The sequence below is a fragment of the Psammomys obesus genome, unplaced genomic scaffold (genome assembly GCF_907164565.1).
Source record: "Psammomys obesus unplaced genomic scaffold, mPsaObe1.curated_primary_1811, whole genome shotgun sequence".
NCBI lineage: Eukaryota > Metazoa > Chordata > Mammalia > Rodentia > Muridae > Psammomys > Psammomys obesus.
In genome coordinates this window covers 11,328,170-11,344,011 of record NW_026596117.1, presented here as the reverse complement: position 1 = coordinate 11,344,011, position 15,842 = coordinate 11,328,170, and positions in this window count along the sequence as shown.

The following is a 15,842-nucleotide window of genomic DNA, read 5'->3' as shown; positions in this document are numbered from 1 at the left end:
TCATGGTTGTGAATGTGATATGACCAGGTACTGCCTTAACTGCCCTGCTATGGTAAACTGCACCTTAAAGTGTCAACTAAAGTTTTTGTTGGAGGATTTTAGCACAGCAACAGGAAAAGGTTCTAAGACACTTATCTTCCGATGCCCACAGAACATCTGTACACTGCCATGAAAACATAATATCCAAGCCTGGTTTCTTGGAATTAACAACGTTCTGCATTGCAAAGGAGACAATTGTGTGAAGAGACAGCTCACGGAAAGCCTACAGAAAGGGAGAGAAACCTTTGCTAGCTATATGTCTGACAGAAGATTATTATCTGAAATATACAAGGAACTCAAAAACACTGCATAACAATGGGCCAGGCGTGTGGTGAACGCTTTTAATCCCACAGAGGCAGGGTAGATCTCTGTGAGCTCAAGGCCAGCCTGGTCTACACAGCAAAAGCTCCAGGGGCTACGCAGTGAGAACCTCTGAAAGAAAGAAAGAAAGAAAGAAAGAAAGAAAGAAAGAAAGGAAGGAAGGAAGGAAGGAAGGAAGGAAGGAAGGAAGGAAGGAAGGAAGGAAGGAAGGAAGGAAGGGAGAAAGAAAGAGAGAGAGGGGAAGGAAGGAAGAAAGGAAGGAAGGAAGGAAGGAAGGAAGGAAGGAAGGAAGGGAAAAGGAAAGGAAAGGAGGAAAAGAAAAGAATATTCAAAATCTGTATGGTGGTTTGAATGAGACATCCCCCACACCTGGTCCTACTATTTGGGAAGTTTTGGGAGTTGTGACCTTGCTGAAGGAAGTATATCACCGAGGACAGGCTTTGAGTGTTGAAAGCCTCTTACCATTCCCTATGCACTCATTCTCTCTCTCTGCTTTATGCTTGAGGTTCAAAATGAGAGCCCCAGCGTCCTCTTCCTGCCACCACGTCCATCCTCACATCTCACTCACCGCCACGACAGACCCTTATTTCACTGGAACCACGAGCCCAAATAAAATCTACATGAGGCCAAATAAGTTCTACAAGGTGCCTTGGCCAGGGACGTTCCTCACAGCAATAGAAAAGTAGCTACTATTACCACTAATAACAATAACAAACCCTACACAAGAAGAAATCGAGGAAGCTGACCAATATTCGGGCTACTAAGACGGCAAACCCTTCTCAAAAGACAAAATAAATACAAATGGCAAATAAACAGAAAAAACGGCTAATCTCAATAGCCATCAGGGAAACGCACATTAAAAATGACACGCAGGTTCATTCTCACCTCAGTCAGGATAACTGTCATGAAAAACACAAATAACAAAGAATACAACAAGGGCTGTGGGGGATGCCGAACCCTACTCAGTGAGGTAGAGATATGACTCACACGGCCCCTGTGGAAATCAGCATGGAGGTTCCACAAAAAGCCAAAAATAAATAACTCAGCTGTCGCATTGACTCACAGGACTCCAAGTCGGCATTCGCAGAGACGCTGGCACACCAGTATGTTATCACGGCATGATTAAGTAGGTAAGTAACAGGACGAGCCTATGTGTCCAAACATGAAGGATATGGCTAGGTGGCACATGCACACAGAGGGATCATTTTCAGCCGTAAAGAAGAATGAAGCCGTGTTTCCGCAGGAAAATGGATGCCACTGGAGATAATCGCGTTAAGTCAATTAAGTCGGACTGGGAAAGGCAAATAATGCCTGTTTCCTCTCATCTCTGGTCCCTGGATTTTTATATGACGTCATGATGTCCTAAGTGCACACATAGCACGAAAGTAGGAATAAAACTGTCTAAGGACACCCAGGAGACTAATAGGAAGTGGAAGGGGTGGAAACCGGACAACGTGGGCATTTGGGGAGTATGAGAAACATACAGTATATTCTTGTGGGACAATGCCCTTATGTGACACAATTCATGTCCAGATAAACTCTGCAGTAAGTTGCCTTGGCCATGCTGCTTTGTCCCAGTGCATCAATAAAATAATATATATTTAAAATTCAACTTAAAAGGAGTGCATTCCCTCCATCCACACCCCACCTCCCCCTCTCCAATCCCCACCCGTTTCTTACCACCCATTCCCCTGCCATCCTAAGTCTAGGTCAGGGCTGACTCCCCCTGACGTCGCAACAGTTTCCTGCCCATCCCCACCGTTGCCCCTCGGCGATTAATTCTCCACACGGCAGCCAGACTTATGGTTTCAAAGGCCGGTCATATCTTGTCACTTCTCTGCTCAAATCTCTCCAGCGCTTTCTGTTTCCCTCGGAGATCTGCCTCTGCTCCTCCTTTGGTCTAATCTTCCACTTTCCTGGTCCTGATCTGATCTGGCCACAGTGAGTGGCTTTCTGGGTGTACCTGAAACCCTGCAAGTCTGTTCTTACCACCGCACTTACTGTGATGTCTGTCCCCGCCCACACCCCACGTGCCCCTGTCTCTACCCTGCTTTCTTTCTACACAGCAGCCTGGCATGCTCCTTGATCTTCCAAAATGTCTCGCCTGCTCGAATGTCCCCTTATTGCAGTGGCTGTCCCCAGTTAGTCCTCATGAATGAATGAAGTACCCTCTTACAGCTCTTCTGTCTACCTCTTATCTCACTTTATCTCTCCTCCCAATATTTATCACTACCTGACACATTACATATTTATTTTTTTTGTCTGTGTTCTTCCCATGGAAGGCAGGGAATGTGTCTGTCATGTGCATCGCCTTACCCAGAGCCTGGAGTGTGCCTGGAATACAGACAGCGCTCAATAAATATTTGATGATGGAATGAACTAATAAGAAGTGTCAATAAGGACATGCATTCAACCTCCAGGCTGGGGCTGGAAGCAGATTTTTATATTCCACGTTAAGTTCACTCCCTCTTCCTGTCATTTTCCCCAGAAGTACCTCCTCAGCCAGCTTCAGCCGCTTTCTTGGTCCTGGCACCAGGTCACTCTCAGTAAAATATTTGCACGACTATAACGCTTTAGGGCTTTCCAAGAACAAAGAGGGGGAAAAAACCCGGAGTTCTTAAGCGCCCGTCTCGGAGGTGTTTGGGAGTGAACCTGCTACACAGGAGTCAGGAGGTCCCACAGCTTCCCCCAGCCGCCATTTGGGTGTTAACTGCTATGGGAGAGGAGCACCCTGCAGCGCTCCTCTCTGACTCTCTCTAGGCTATCACATCCTTCACCCCTGCAGGCTGGTAATAAGACGTTCCTTGCTCTGACCTCCGTGGAGCTGGAGAACAGCTGGGTCCTGGCATCTGTCTAATCACCCTTCATCCCTTGGCAACTGTTAAGACATGCCAGGATGCTCTTTGCTGATGTCTGTCAAATCTGAAATGGGAACACTGGGTTTTCAAAGCGGAGGGTCTTCACCTTTAGAATAACCGCCTCTCTGTTCTCTGCTAGAGGAAAAGGCCTCGTTGGAAATTGACAGGGTCCAAAAGAACCTTCCCAGCCTTTCTTAGTGCTGGCCATACACCCTGGGCACACCCTCCCAATTTATCACAACAGGGGGAACCAGCACCCTTAGATGTCATGTGAGCTGGCACTGTTAAGAGGGACAATGGTCTATGCAGGATCTTGAATTCTACTGCGTTGGTGCTGAGTAATTTAAAAACATATGGGTAGAGAAATGAGGGAAGTGGTCTCCCAACCCTGTCACCCCACCCCCCCCCGTCCCCACTCTCCCCCCTCCCAACCCCCCACCCTGGCTTCCACAGCCCCCTTTTCCCTCCATTCCTTCATGGAGGCGGTTGGGTCTTCAGCCCTTAGAGTTCATTTACAAAGTGAAGGGCGCCAGCACCTTCTTCTAAGCTTGCTTTCTTTGGAACAGAAAAGGTGTCCTTGCAGAGTTTCCTGAACCTCGGCCTACCAGTGTTATGCAAACACATCTGTTTTATGAGAAAGTCTCCAGCCTTTGGCTGAGGGCTTTGGGGAGGCCCCGTGCTGAGGTCAGAGGCCAAGGATCAGGAGGGCCTTTACCAATTGATACAGTTTGGCAACAATCACTCAGAAATAGTGTCTTTTTCAGAAAGCTGAGCTGAGTGCTTGCAGGTTAGATCCATGCTTGGGTGCAACATACGAGAGGGGCAAAGTTCATCTTGCAAATGCTAGGCAAGACCACCTGTTTGCTCTAGCAGGGTGGTCTTTGGATGAGCAAGTTCTCACGTTCTGTGTAAGATGACTCTGTTGGCCCCTCGGGGTTGGGTTGGCATCAACGGCGTGCTTTCAGCAATTCGGGTAACACTTGGCTTTTGCCTTCCGATTTCAAAGCGCCCCAGAAGGTCAGGGCATTTATTAGGAAGGGGGACTTAGGCTCATTTGCCTGGAAAGGTGAGCAGGGTTCCAGGCTACAAGAGGAACTCCCTCTTGCTCTCCATGCCCATGCTCTAAGGAGGGGGTTCTTGCTGGGCAACCCCCTGGAGTCAGTTCATGACCCCATGACCCGAGTGCTGTGGTGTATGGTGTGAGAGGCTGACCTTTGCAGCCCTCCTAGGCGAGAGCATCTTTTTTTTTTCCTTCCCTCAGCCTCAGAATCTTGTCAGCCCACCACTCCCCTGATAGGAGTTTGTTTCTGGGCAGGTGTTGGCTGGGAGCCCTGCTCCAGGCACACCCTTTCTTAAAGAGGCCCCCTTCCCACTGTGTCTTCTCTCTTTCAGATGTTTTCAGAAACCCTAGCTCCTATCCCAATGTTTTTCTGGGCTCCCGACCTTCTATTCTTCCCCCTGCTACGCTTCCTCTTACCAAGGATGGAAGCCTGCTGGGCAAGTTCTGCTCGCTGCAGCCACACACAGCACAGTCCAGTCCAGCTGCCTTGGTACCAAATAAACAAACACTGTTTGTTTTTGATGGTGATAAGTAGCCAAGAGCAGACAGAAAAGACCCAAAGCTCAGGGGCTGCAAATTCCTTTTCTAAAGCGTCCATCAACTCCTGGTGTGACCTTGACTTTGTAATACTTATCTCAAGTACACGGAACTTCAGATAACTTTCCCAGGGCTATTTTGAGTAATACATATTAATTGATTAAATCGCACCGTGATTACAAAACACTTTGTAAAGGCGAAGCTCGAGACACACTAAGTGATTTTCTGCCTGTTTAATAAATAAACGGACTAAAGGAGAAATGCCCACATTGTTTGAGGTGCCTGCCCCCACCACCCATGTGGTGGCAGCTAGCAGCTGAAGGTGCTTGCTCTGAAAGCCTCAAGTTAGATCTATAGAACCAACATCAAGGTGGATAGAGAAGAGAAAATCAGCTTCACAAAGTTGTCCTCTGACCTTCACACACACAAACATACACACACACACACACACACACACACGCACACGCACACGCACACGCACACGTGCATGATACCACCCCCATTTTAGACATGGAGACAGGGAGGCACAGCACAGCTCAATAAATCCCCGAAGTCTTGAGGCCAGGAGTCAGGTCCATGGTACAGGCTGTGTTCCTTCGTTTGCAGCATTGCCCTTTTCTTTCCTGACCTAATGGCCACCTGCGTGTGTCTGCCTGTCTCTCAACCCAGTATGGAAAAATGTCTGTAATTCTGCTCCATCAGAATATGTGGGACATTTGAATGGAATAATTTAGAGCTAACGCTTGCTGAATCATTTACAGTTACACATAGTGGAGCATTCAAGTCTGACCTTATGGTATTGGCACTGTTATTTCTGTTTCACAACTGAGGTACAGAGGATGTTAAGAAATTTGCCCAAGGTCACACAGCTATGCAGCGGCAGAGGTCAGCTTTGGCTTCTGGGACGTCCGGGACAGAGGCGTTCATGCTCTTAATAAACATACCAGATTAACACAGTTGTTCCTCGGTTAGGTTATGGTGGTGTCTCAATAATCAGAAATTATCATCAATAGGAAATGAAAGTCATGACTGCTGAGCCTGCTTTGATGGCTCAGATCTTACATGTCCTTCAAATGCTTCCATACTGAATGACTGGACCCTGTTAGGATACAGGCTTGTCCCTAAAAGACAGTGGTCATTTTTCAAAGGCCAGATTCCCAGGTCCCATCGCAAGAAGAAAGAGGACGGGGCATGACTTCCTGCCGCCCTCTTTGGGACAGAGACTTCAGAAGCTGTCCGTCCTTGTGACTTGACAGCTCTCAGTTTACGGGGCTCCTTTGTGCTCTTTGCTTCGTATACTTAAATTGAACTAAATCACAAGACACAGAACTTCCCGCCCCCCCCCCCCCCCCCCAGTTTATAAAAGTAACACTTTGCCTTTGTCCTGGGGATTTATCTGGAGACTCCTCAGTGGGATTTGCTCAGGGAAGCATTCTGAAGGCTTCTTTCTGAAGAGGATATTCTTGTCTTCTCCAGCCACTCCTCTCATGGTGGCACCCCTCTCTCTCTCCCCCTCCCCCCTCTCTGCCTCAGTCTCTCTCTCCTTCTCCTCACTCTTAATGAAACTCTTCTCCAGGTCTTTCCTTCCTTTTAAGGCCCTACCATATTTCAGTCACCAAATACTGTATTGTTTCTGTCTAAACTTCCTTTTCCGCTTTAGGGTCTGATTGTGAAGGTAGAAAGACCCTGGGAACATGGCAGGGAGAAAGCAGTTTAACAGACAGCATTGCCACCAACTCAGGATGCAGAGGCAGGTGGATCTCTCTCTAAGTCTGAAGCCAGCCGGGTCTACATAGTGAATTCCAGGACAACCAAGGCTACACAGAAACACCCTGTCTTGAAACACCCCCACCTCTTAAAATTATTTTAATTAAAAACTTAAACACAGTAAAAAAAAAAAATGTATGTGTCGGGGGTAAGACATAGCTGGTCCGGGCTGTGGGAGGTCCTGGTTCAATACTCAGTACTAGAAAACAAATAGGCACCTAATTTGGAAGGTTTCAGTTTACAATCAGTCATCCTCTTGTTTCCTGGGCTGTTGGCCTGGCAAACATCATGAGGGAACACGTCAGAAAGAAGCCAGTTCACCACACGGCCAGAGCCAAGGCAGGAATCCTGAGGTAAACAAGTAAATAGCAGGGATTCCCAGAGACAGCAAACGGGGCCTGGATACATGCTATTTCCATCCCTCTCTTCCCATCCTGATCCTAAACCTAACAAAATCCAAATGCAACCACAGCAGTGCAGAAGTGAAGGTCTTTGACCTTGAAGGGAACAGTGGTGTCATGGCTGCCCCCAACGCTTCTCTCCAGTAGATGTAAAATCCTCACAGGGCATCTCCTTGGTCTCAGGAAGTGGGAAGGGGTACATCCACCAGCAGCACAGGGGACACCCCGTGAGAGACGAATGGTTCACAGCGGTGCAGGAGGGTTCCCTGAAGCCATATGTGAGCTGCTATAGGAGTCTGGACTATCCCCTGAAGGCCCTGCCTCCTAAGCTCAGCCCCCACTCGGCCCTAGTGAAGAAGGGTAGTGAAAATCTTAAGATACAGCACCTAGTGGGAGGTTTGAGTTCATTGGAACGTGTTTTTTTAAGATACTGTGAGACACTGGTCTCTTTCTCTATTTGCATCTGCTGAGGGGAATGGACTGCTTTCTCCACAAGTACACTGCCTGGCCAATGGGCCCCAAAACACTGTGGCCTATTGACTGAGCACTTTCAATTTCTGTTGTTGTTTGTTTGTTTTGTTCAGTACAAGGACTGAGCTCAGGACCACCCATATTCAAGTCAAATACCTGGCTGAACTCTTTTCTTGTTTGTTTTAAATAAAATATTATCACATTTGTTTATGTATGTATGCAGAGGTCACTTGCAGGAGTCTGTTCTTTCCTTCCAAACATGTAGGTTCTAAGCATTGAATTCAGGTGATCAAGCTGCACCTTTACCTATGAGCCATTACCAAACTTGTTTGGTAGGGGTTGTTTTGGTTGTTTTGTTGTTGTGTTTGCTTGTTGGTTTCGAGACATGGAGTGAGTAATCTAGATTAGCCTCAAACTTACTGTGTAGCAGAGAATGACCAGGAACTCCTGATCCACCTGCCTCTGCCCCTCGGTGCCAGTGTTACTGCCAGGTGCCACCAAGTCTGTATTCTGTCTGAATGCTTTAGGCATCCAGCCATCTCTTGTAATTCTCTTTACAGGTGGACAGTTAACATCGAGGAGTTGCTGAACACCACAACCCTTACAAATCTATGTTTTGCCCTTTGTTTGGGGTCTCCTTCTGCCCATCGTAGGGACGAGCCTAGGCTAGAAGGAGTTGCTTTCAAAGAAGACATAATGATGAAATGAAGCTGGGACTCCACCTCTTGGGGAGACAAGCAGAATTGATGGGACACTCTCCTCACAGAGCTCAGACTCCGGGCCAAGTGCTCTGCCTCCACCTACCCTATCTCCAGTCTTGTTTCCTTTTGGGGGTCAAGTTCAAGAAGCATCTCATGTTCAGTTTGATTTACTTTCCAAATATATGTCATTTCCAGGCCCAGCTAGATGGGGACACTATTTTACTAGGCCAGGCTGGCTTGAGTGGTGTCTTATCATGTAAAAAATAAACAGTGCTCAGCCATTCCAAATCACAGAGCTAGACAGTTTTTTGGATTCGTTTAAATGTTCTTCAAGACTAACCCCTCATTTGTTTATTTTGGGTTAAAGGTCACAGTAAAACTTGTTTAAGTATAATGCCGGGATTTTTTTTTTTCTGACACTATATCACAAGCAAGCAACTAAGCAAATATACTGACTATTTTGATAAGGCATGCTCATAGCTCTCAGAAGTCACAGAACTCTTGGTGACTCAAGCACTTGGCATTAGGGAGACACTTGGCAGATACCATCACTCCCTTCACCTCCTCTGTGGACCTACTCTCAATGAAAGCCCGTCCACAGAGGTGTTGCTGGAATCTAATGTCCACTCCCAGGCTCGACTTTTCTATCAGGACATATACATGACTTTCAGCCTTGAGATTTTTATTTCCTAGAGAAAACTTAAGAGGTATGAACAAACAGAGTCACAGCACTTGAGGGGAAACCCCAAAAGCACCGTCTTTCTCCAACTTTCTCACCACCTGCAAAGCCATCGTCCCGGGGGAGTCAACCTTCACCTTTTGCTAAGGTCTCTCCTTACAAAGGCTGCCTGCTCCACCTGCCTTGGTCGGGGCTGGCCAAGCAGCTGCCAGGATGATTTTCAAAGTGTACAGGTTAGATGGCTCGCTTGAGTAATATTCTTTATTAACTTCCTCTATGCTTAGGGAACAGCCCATTCTTACTGTGCAGCCCTGCTCATCCCTCCAGCTCAGCCCATTGTCCTAGATAGGTATGTAGGCTTTATCCTACAGCTCCACTAGGTTTCCGATCTGTAAGAAAACCTTAGCATATTCTGTTCAACTTAGAAATGCTCTCTATGCCCATCCCTCTTTCCAGTGACTCTCCCCTCTCAGCTTTACACATTGCTTCCTCTTGGATCGCTTCCCTGACCTACCCTACTTAAACAAGACTTTTGTTTTTGAAACAGAGTCTTGCTATGTAGCCCAGGATGGCCTTTAGCCAGACACTTCTTGCCATTCGTCTCTACTTTACTGTCGTTTTGATTTTCTCTTCCTAAGAAGGTCTCCTGTAGCCCATGACATCCTCACACCGCCAAAGATGCAGCCAAAGATGAGCTTGAATGCAGAACCTCCTGCCTAGAATGACCTTGAGTTCCTGATCCTCCTGACTCCACTTCCCAAGTGATGGGATCACAGAATGCCTGGCTTTTACATTGTAATTTATTTTTTTACTCTCTCTTTCTCTCTCTCCCTCATGTGTGTGTCCATATGCTATGGTATATGTACAGAGATCAAAGGACAACTTTTTGGGAGTTCTGTCTTCCACCATATGCATTTTGGAGCTCAAATTTAGGTCATCTGTTTTGGTGACAAGCATCTTTACCTACTGAGCCATCCTGTCAGCCCTTATGACATGCTGAAGGGTAAAAATCATGTATTCTTTCTCTCATCCAATCCTTTGTAGCCACTGGGGACGGGGAGTCAATTCCTCATACTTTGTTGTCTTGTCCTTTATGAATTCCATGATTGTGAATGTAAGCTTCGTCTTGTGTGTTTCATTTCCGCTGTCTCTTCAGTATCTATACCAGTGTTTGGCATAGCCACGTGGGTTTGCTATGCATTAACTGCTTCGTATGAGCTTCCCAGGTAGAGATTTCTAGCTTGACTTAGTGCTATGACTACAACCCCACAGTGTTGTGGTTCCGGAGTTTGCATTCTCAGCTTTGTCAGTTAGTTCCAAGGCTCTCGAAGAAGCGTTCTGTTTAGCCTGGATTACCCAGGTATAACTTGTCTTAAGCCAGTTTCCAGGGTTTTGAAACTTAAAGGGTCCGTATAAAAATCTCAGTGCCCACCTTTCTTGAGGAGTCAGGAGATATACTGTGTCAAGGCCGTGTTGCCATATGATTGGGTGGCCCAGGGCTCCAAACAACTCCTTCTATGTCCTTCCCCCTGGTTTTTGCTTCTGTTTGCCTTCCTCTCTCCCTCCCTCTCACTCTCTGCCCTTCCTGCCTTTCTCCCTTCCCCTGTCTCCCTCCCTTCATCATTCCCTCCCTTCTTTCCTTCTGTTTATTTCTTTTACTTTATTTTGGCAATGGAGCTCAAACTAGGCACTTTGCACATCCTAAGCATTTGCTGTACCTCTGAGCAACATCCCCAGCTTCCATTTACTTCTAACACATGGTGTGGTTGGGATAATACCATTCTAATACACTAATCCTATAAATTTTAGTGGGAAATTTTGTTTATTTTGAGATAGGGTTTTCTGTGTAGCCCTGGTTGTCCTAAAACTCACTACATAGACCAGGCTAACTTGGAACTCACAGAGATCTGCTTGTCTCTGTCTCCCAAGTGCTGGGATTAAAGAAGTGTGACATGGCTGCTTGGCTCAAACTTGTTGTTTATATTATTATCTTCCTCAACCTCATTCCCACCATTATTCCTACCATACCCTCCATTATCATCATAGAAATTTGAATTTTTAATATGGATGTTTGAAAACACCCTTCCAACATAAAGGCAATTTGTTTCTGCTTGCTATAGAAGGGCTTGAGTTACAGTTGATCAGAAACTACTCTAGCTACGTGGTTAGCAGGGCGCAAATCAGAAGGAATGGCTTACTCCCAAGCAGGTCCGCATCAATTTCAAAACACTCAAGTTTATTGTAAGCTTTTTGCTTACTGCCTGTATTCACTTGTTTTGGTCACTGTGAGAAAAAAAAAATAGACCTGATGAGGGTAAAATCATCCAGTGCTACTGATTTTGATTTAGCCTAGCAATTAGATACATTTTTTATAAGTACTAATTGTCCCTTAAAATAAACTGGAATGCTGTGAAAATGCATGTTACAGTCTAAAATTACTCATCTATTTTGAAATCTAATTCATAGCTTCCACTTAAATGTTTACAGATTATAGTAAAAAAAATAAGAACTATCAAAATTATAAAATGTTTAAGTATAATTTATGAGGAATTTGTCATTCATGATTTAATTAAGTAGTTCTCTGCAGCTGTTCAGGTTCATGCCTGAATAAAAATATCTTGTTCCCAGTTCTGAAAACCAGAAGTCTTACCACGACACAGTTTGCTCATTGTTTCTCTTAAAATGTTCTTTTATTTTTTTTATTACATTTTTTTTATTGTGTGTGTGTGCACAGGTATGAAAAGAGGGCCCATGTGACATGGTATGCATCTAGGAATCAGAGGGCAGCTTCAGGAGTCATTCTCTCCTTTCACCTCGTGGGTCCTGGGCTTGAACTCAGGTGGTCAGGCTTGGCAACAGGCACCTTCACCGAGATCCAACTGCCTCTGCCTTCCACGTGCTGAGATTTAAGGTATGTGCCTACTCATGTGGATCTCATGTACCCCAGGCTGGCTTTAAAATTGCTGTATAGCCCAGGATGACTTTGAGTCATTAATTTTCCTGCTTCTACCTCTCAAATGCTAGGATTACAGGCATACACCACTACCAGGCTTATGTGGGTTTAGGGGTCCAACCCAGGGCTTCCCCATGTTAAGCAAGCCTCTGCCAACTGAACCATATCCCCAGACTGTGGAAAAGAATCATTTTAAAAGATGGGAAACTTAACAAGTGGCACAGGAGAACAACTGAATGAGGGTTGATCTGGGGTTTCCAGTCCACGCTTTCTCCCCAGCCTGGAGCAGGCAAACTTCAGGGTGACTTGTAGGAATTTGCTTATTTATTTATTTTGAAACAGGATCCTGCTATGTTTCCTAAACTGGCCCTGAACTGCTGGGCTGAAGCCTCTTGGAGCTAGAACTACAGGTATCACCACCAAGCCAGGCTCACAAGTGTTCACTAAAACTATTGCTGTCTTTGATGCTTCTGATTACTGGGTTCTCATTCAGATTCTAGCCATCTGTATTTTGTAAGGCTTCTTGGCTATATCTGATGATGAGTAAAATTGGGGAACTAATTGTCTAATTCCTGAGAATTTTAGAAACATGATAGCTACCGGTAATGGATCTGTCATCTTGTTTTCACACTCAGCTAAGACTAGAATCTATGAATACCCTGACAAGATCCCCCCCCCCCCAATCTTCAGGCTGGTTTGATTCTTCTATCCCACCCAAGCATCTCAAACTCAGTGCCAAGTCTAGGGTGCCCAATCTTAACAGGGACTGGCAATCAGAAAGCTTAGGTTCCTTCCAGATACCTTTTTGTAAACTGGCTGAGTGAAATAAATTTCATCATCATGGTGCCGCACCCATAAAATGATGGAGAGGAGACAAAGAAAAAGGCCCATAAAACAAGAATTAACAAACTGGTGACCCCAGTTCCCATCCAACCTGCCAATTGATTTTATCTGGGTTTGTACAGTGTTTGAACATGAATGCCGATTAGGTTCAAAATAGGGATATTTCACTTCTGAAAATCCAGATGTTTCATCTTTTCTTGAAAAGCTGTGAATTCTTGCCAACCCTTGGCCTCCCATTCTTACCAGTGGCCGTTGCTTGAGCAGCACAGCATCTGTTCGTTTAAAAAGGATCATGAGTGGGGTTCTTATATCCCAGTGCCCACAAGCCTGCTTATACATCCATGTTTCCTGCTTGGCGTCTGAAGTTGTTGGAACTGTTGACTCTTGTCCCAGGGTCATTTGCAGGGATAGCGCTTCTCTGGGCTGTGTAGAGACCCGAGACCTTTTTAACCCAGCTGGTACCAGCTGAGCATCCTCTGCAGCTTCAGTTCCTGCTTAATTTTTGATCAGGAAAGCCAGTTCTTCTGGAATAGAGAGCTGAAGGGATGTGGTATCTGCTGCTTCTTCAGAGAGGACCCAAAGCCCTGAAATCTCAGTGTTTACAAGTCCCTAATACAATGGTGGGTCATTGTACGCCTTTGTACAACTGGTTATGTGCAGTTCCAGCAAGAGTAACAACAGGAGTAAATTGGCAGCTTTGCGCAATTTATAATGAAAATTACATAGCACTGAGTCCAACATCTTCGTACCAATACAGTAATTACTGTGTGACCAGGGTTACTGAAAATAAGTGTCTTTCCAGGTAAAACAAAAAGTAGGGAAATTTTCAGAAGCGTCATAAGCCTTGGGTGGGGTGGCAAAGGCTGAAAGATTTGAGCTCTGGATGCTTCAGAACTGAGAAAGCTTTTTGTGAACCAATTCAGCCTCACAAGCATCAGAAGAAATGGCTTGGAGGTTAAGAGCACTGGCTGCCCTCCCAGAGGTCATGAGTTCAATTCCCAGCAACAACATGGGGGCTCACAACCATCTATAATGAAATGTGGTGTCCTCTTATGGGGTGTAGGTGCAAACACAACATTGTATACATAATAAATAATAAATCTTAAAAAAAAACTCAGCAAAAAAAAAAGGGGGGGTCATCCTAGTTACATTCTGTGATAAACCACTGTGACCTAAAGCAATGTGAGGAGGAAAGGGTTTATCTGGCTTCTACTTCCAGGCCACAGTCCATCACTGAAGAAAGTCAGGATAGAAAACCAGGGCAGGAACATGGAGGCGGGAAGCACAGGGGAATGCTGCTTACTGGCTCACTGTCTGTGTCATTCACTGGCTCATGCTTAGCTAGCACAACTCAAGACCACCTCGTGAAATGGAAGTACCCAAGGTGGGATGGGCCTTCTTGTACTAAATACTAATCAAGACAATCCCTCATAGATAAGTCCACAGACTAACCTGAGCTAGACAATTCCCCAGTTGAAACGTCTCTCAGATGACTCTCAGCCGTGTTGAGTTAACGATTAAGACTAACCAGAACATTGACCAAGTCAGAATGGCTTTCTCACACCACTGTACTCTGACTGCCTTCAAAATACCCAACGTACCGCAGGTGGCTGGTACAGTGTTCTGAGCTTCCCAAGGTCACTGTGTCAAAAGCATACTCCCCATGATCACCAAGTCAGCCTGAAGTGTTTGTGGAGCTATAATGATGGGCACGATGTTATATTTCTTAAATTCTTATTTTATTTTATGTGTGGGGGTGTTGTGCCTGCCTATATGCCCAAGCACCACTTGTGTGCCTAGTGCTCATGGAGGCTAGAAGAAGTCATTGTGTCCCCTGGAACCAGAGTTACAGATGTCGTGTGGGTGCTGGGAATTAAACCCAGGTCCTCTGGAAGAACAGTGCATATGCTTAACCACCAACCCATCTCTCCAGCTTCCACTTTTTAAAAAAGATTCATTTATATTTATATGTATGTGTGTGTTTGTGTATCTGTGTATGTATAGATGTCCGTGGAGGCCTGAAGAGGGCATTGGATCCCTGGAACTGTGGTCACGGGAGACTGTGAGCTGCCTGATGTGGGAGCTGGGAACCAAACTCTAGTCCTCCGGGAGAGCATCCAGTGTTCTGAGCTGTTGAGCCATCTCTCCCACCTCATAATTCTGTGTTTGAAAAGAAAGATAAAAGTTGAGCCTATGAAACAGCAAAAAGATATTTAAGTATCTGTGTGAGGAAAATATCCACTGTATTTTTTAAATGGTGTGTGTGTGTGTTCATAGGTATAAGCATGCTACATATGTGTAAAGTCAGAAAACAGCTTAGCTTCCTGCATGGTTCACACTGCCGTGTTGAGGTGGGTTTGTTCCTGTTTCTGCTGTTGTGTATTCCAGCCCAGCTGGCCCATCAGCTTTCAGGTGACTCTCCTCACTCCACTTCCCATCTCTCTGTGGAAATGGTGGGATTACAGATGTGCACCACGGTGTTCAACTCTTTATGTAGGTTCCAGGAGTCAAACTTAGGTAGTCAGGCTTGACTTACTAGCACTGAGCCATCTCCTGGACACCATCTGGATGTTTCAAAGCAGGCTATTGTTGAGAGATAAGCAATATGCAGTGGAAATGGGGTGTGGTATCATTGCGATTGGGCCTGGGAAGTTGATTTAGTTGAGGGGTGAAAGAGTGAAGAATATTTATGCAAAAGAGTCTTTCAATTAACAACACGTGATCCAGGTCTCCTGGGACTAGAGTTAAAGGTTCACAGAAAATGAGAGACATTAAAAGAAGCAAGAATTGGCAGGAAATGATGCTAGAAAGCTATGCTAGAGCCAAACCATAAAGATCCCAAGTGCCAAGGGCCCCGAGGCAGTCAGACATTATCTTTAGATAAGAGCAAACAGCTTAAGGCTTCTGTGTAAACCATCAGAATCATCACATTTTTATTTTAGTCAGATAACTGTCACCACAGTGTCCAACATTCACTGGAGAGGTGAGTATGATTGGGATAGGAAGAGAGGGAAAAATCAGTTATTTTGAAGTTTCTAGCTTGTTTGTCAATATCTTTGATCTTACAAAATGCAAAATATTGATTAATTTATATTTTGTTTAATAGCATTCTTGAATGTAAATCTAGGGGTTAGGCTTGAATAATAAGCCTCCCAGGAAAGTGACTTCTTTCTTTCTTTCTTTCTTTCTTTCTTTCTTTCTTTCTTTCTTTC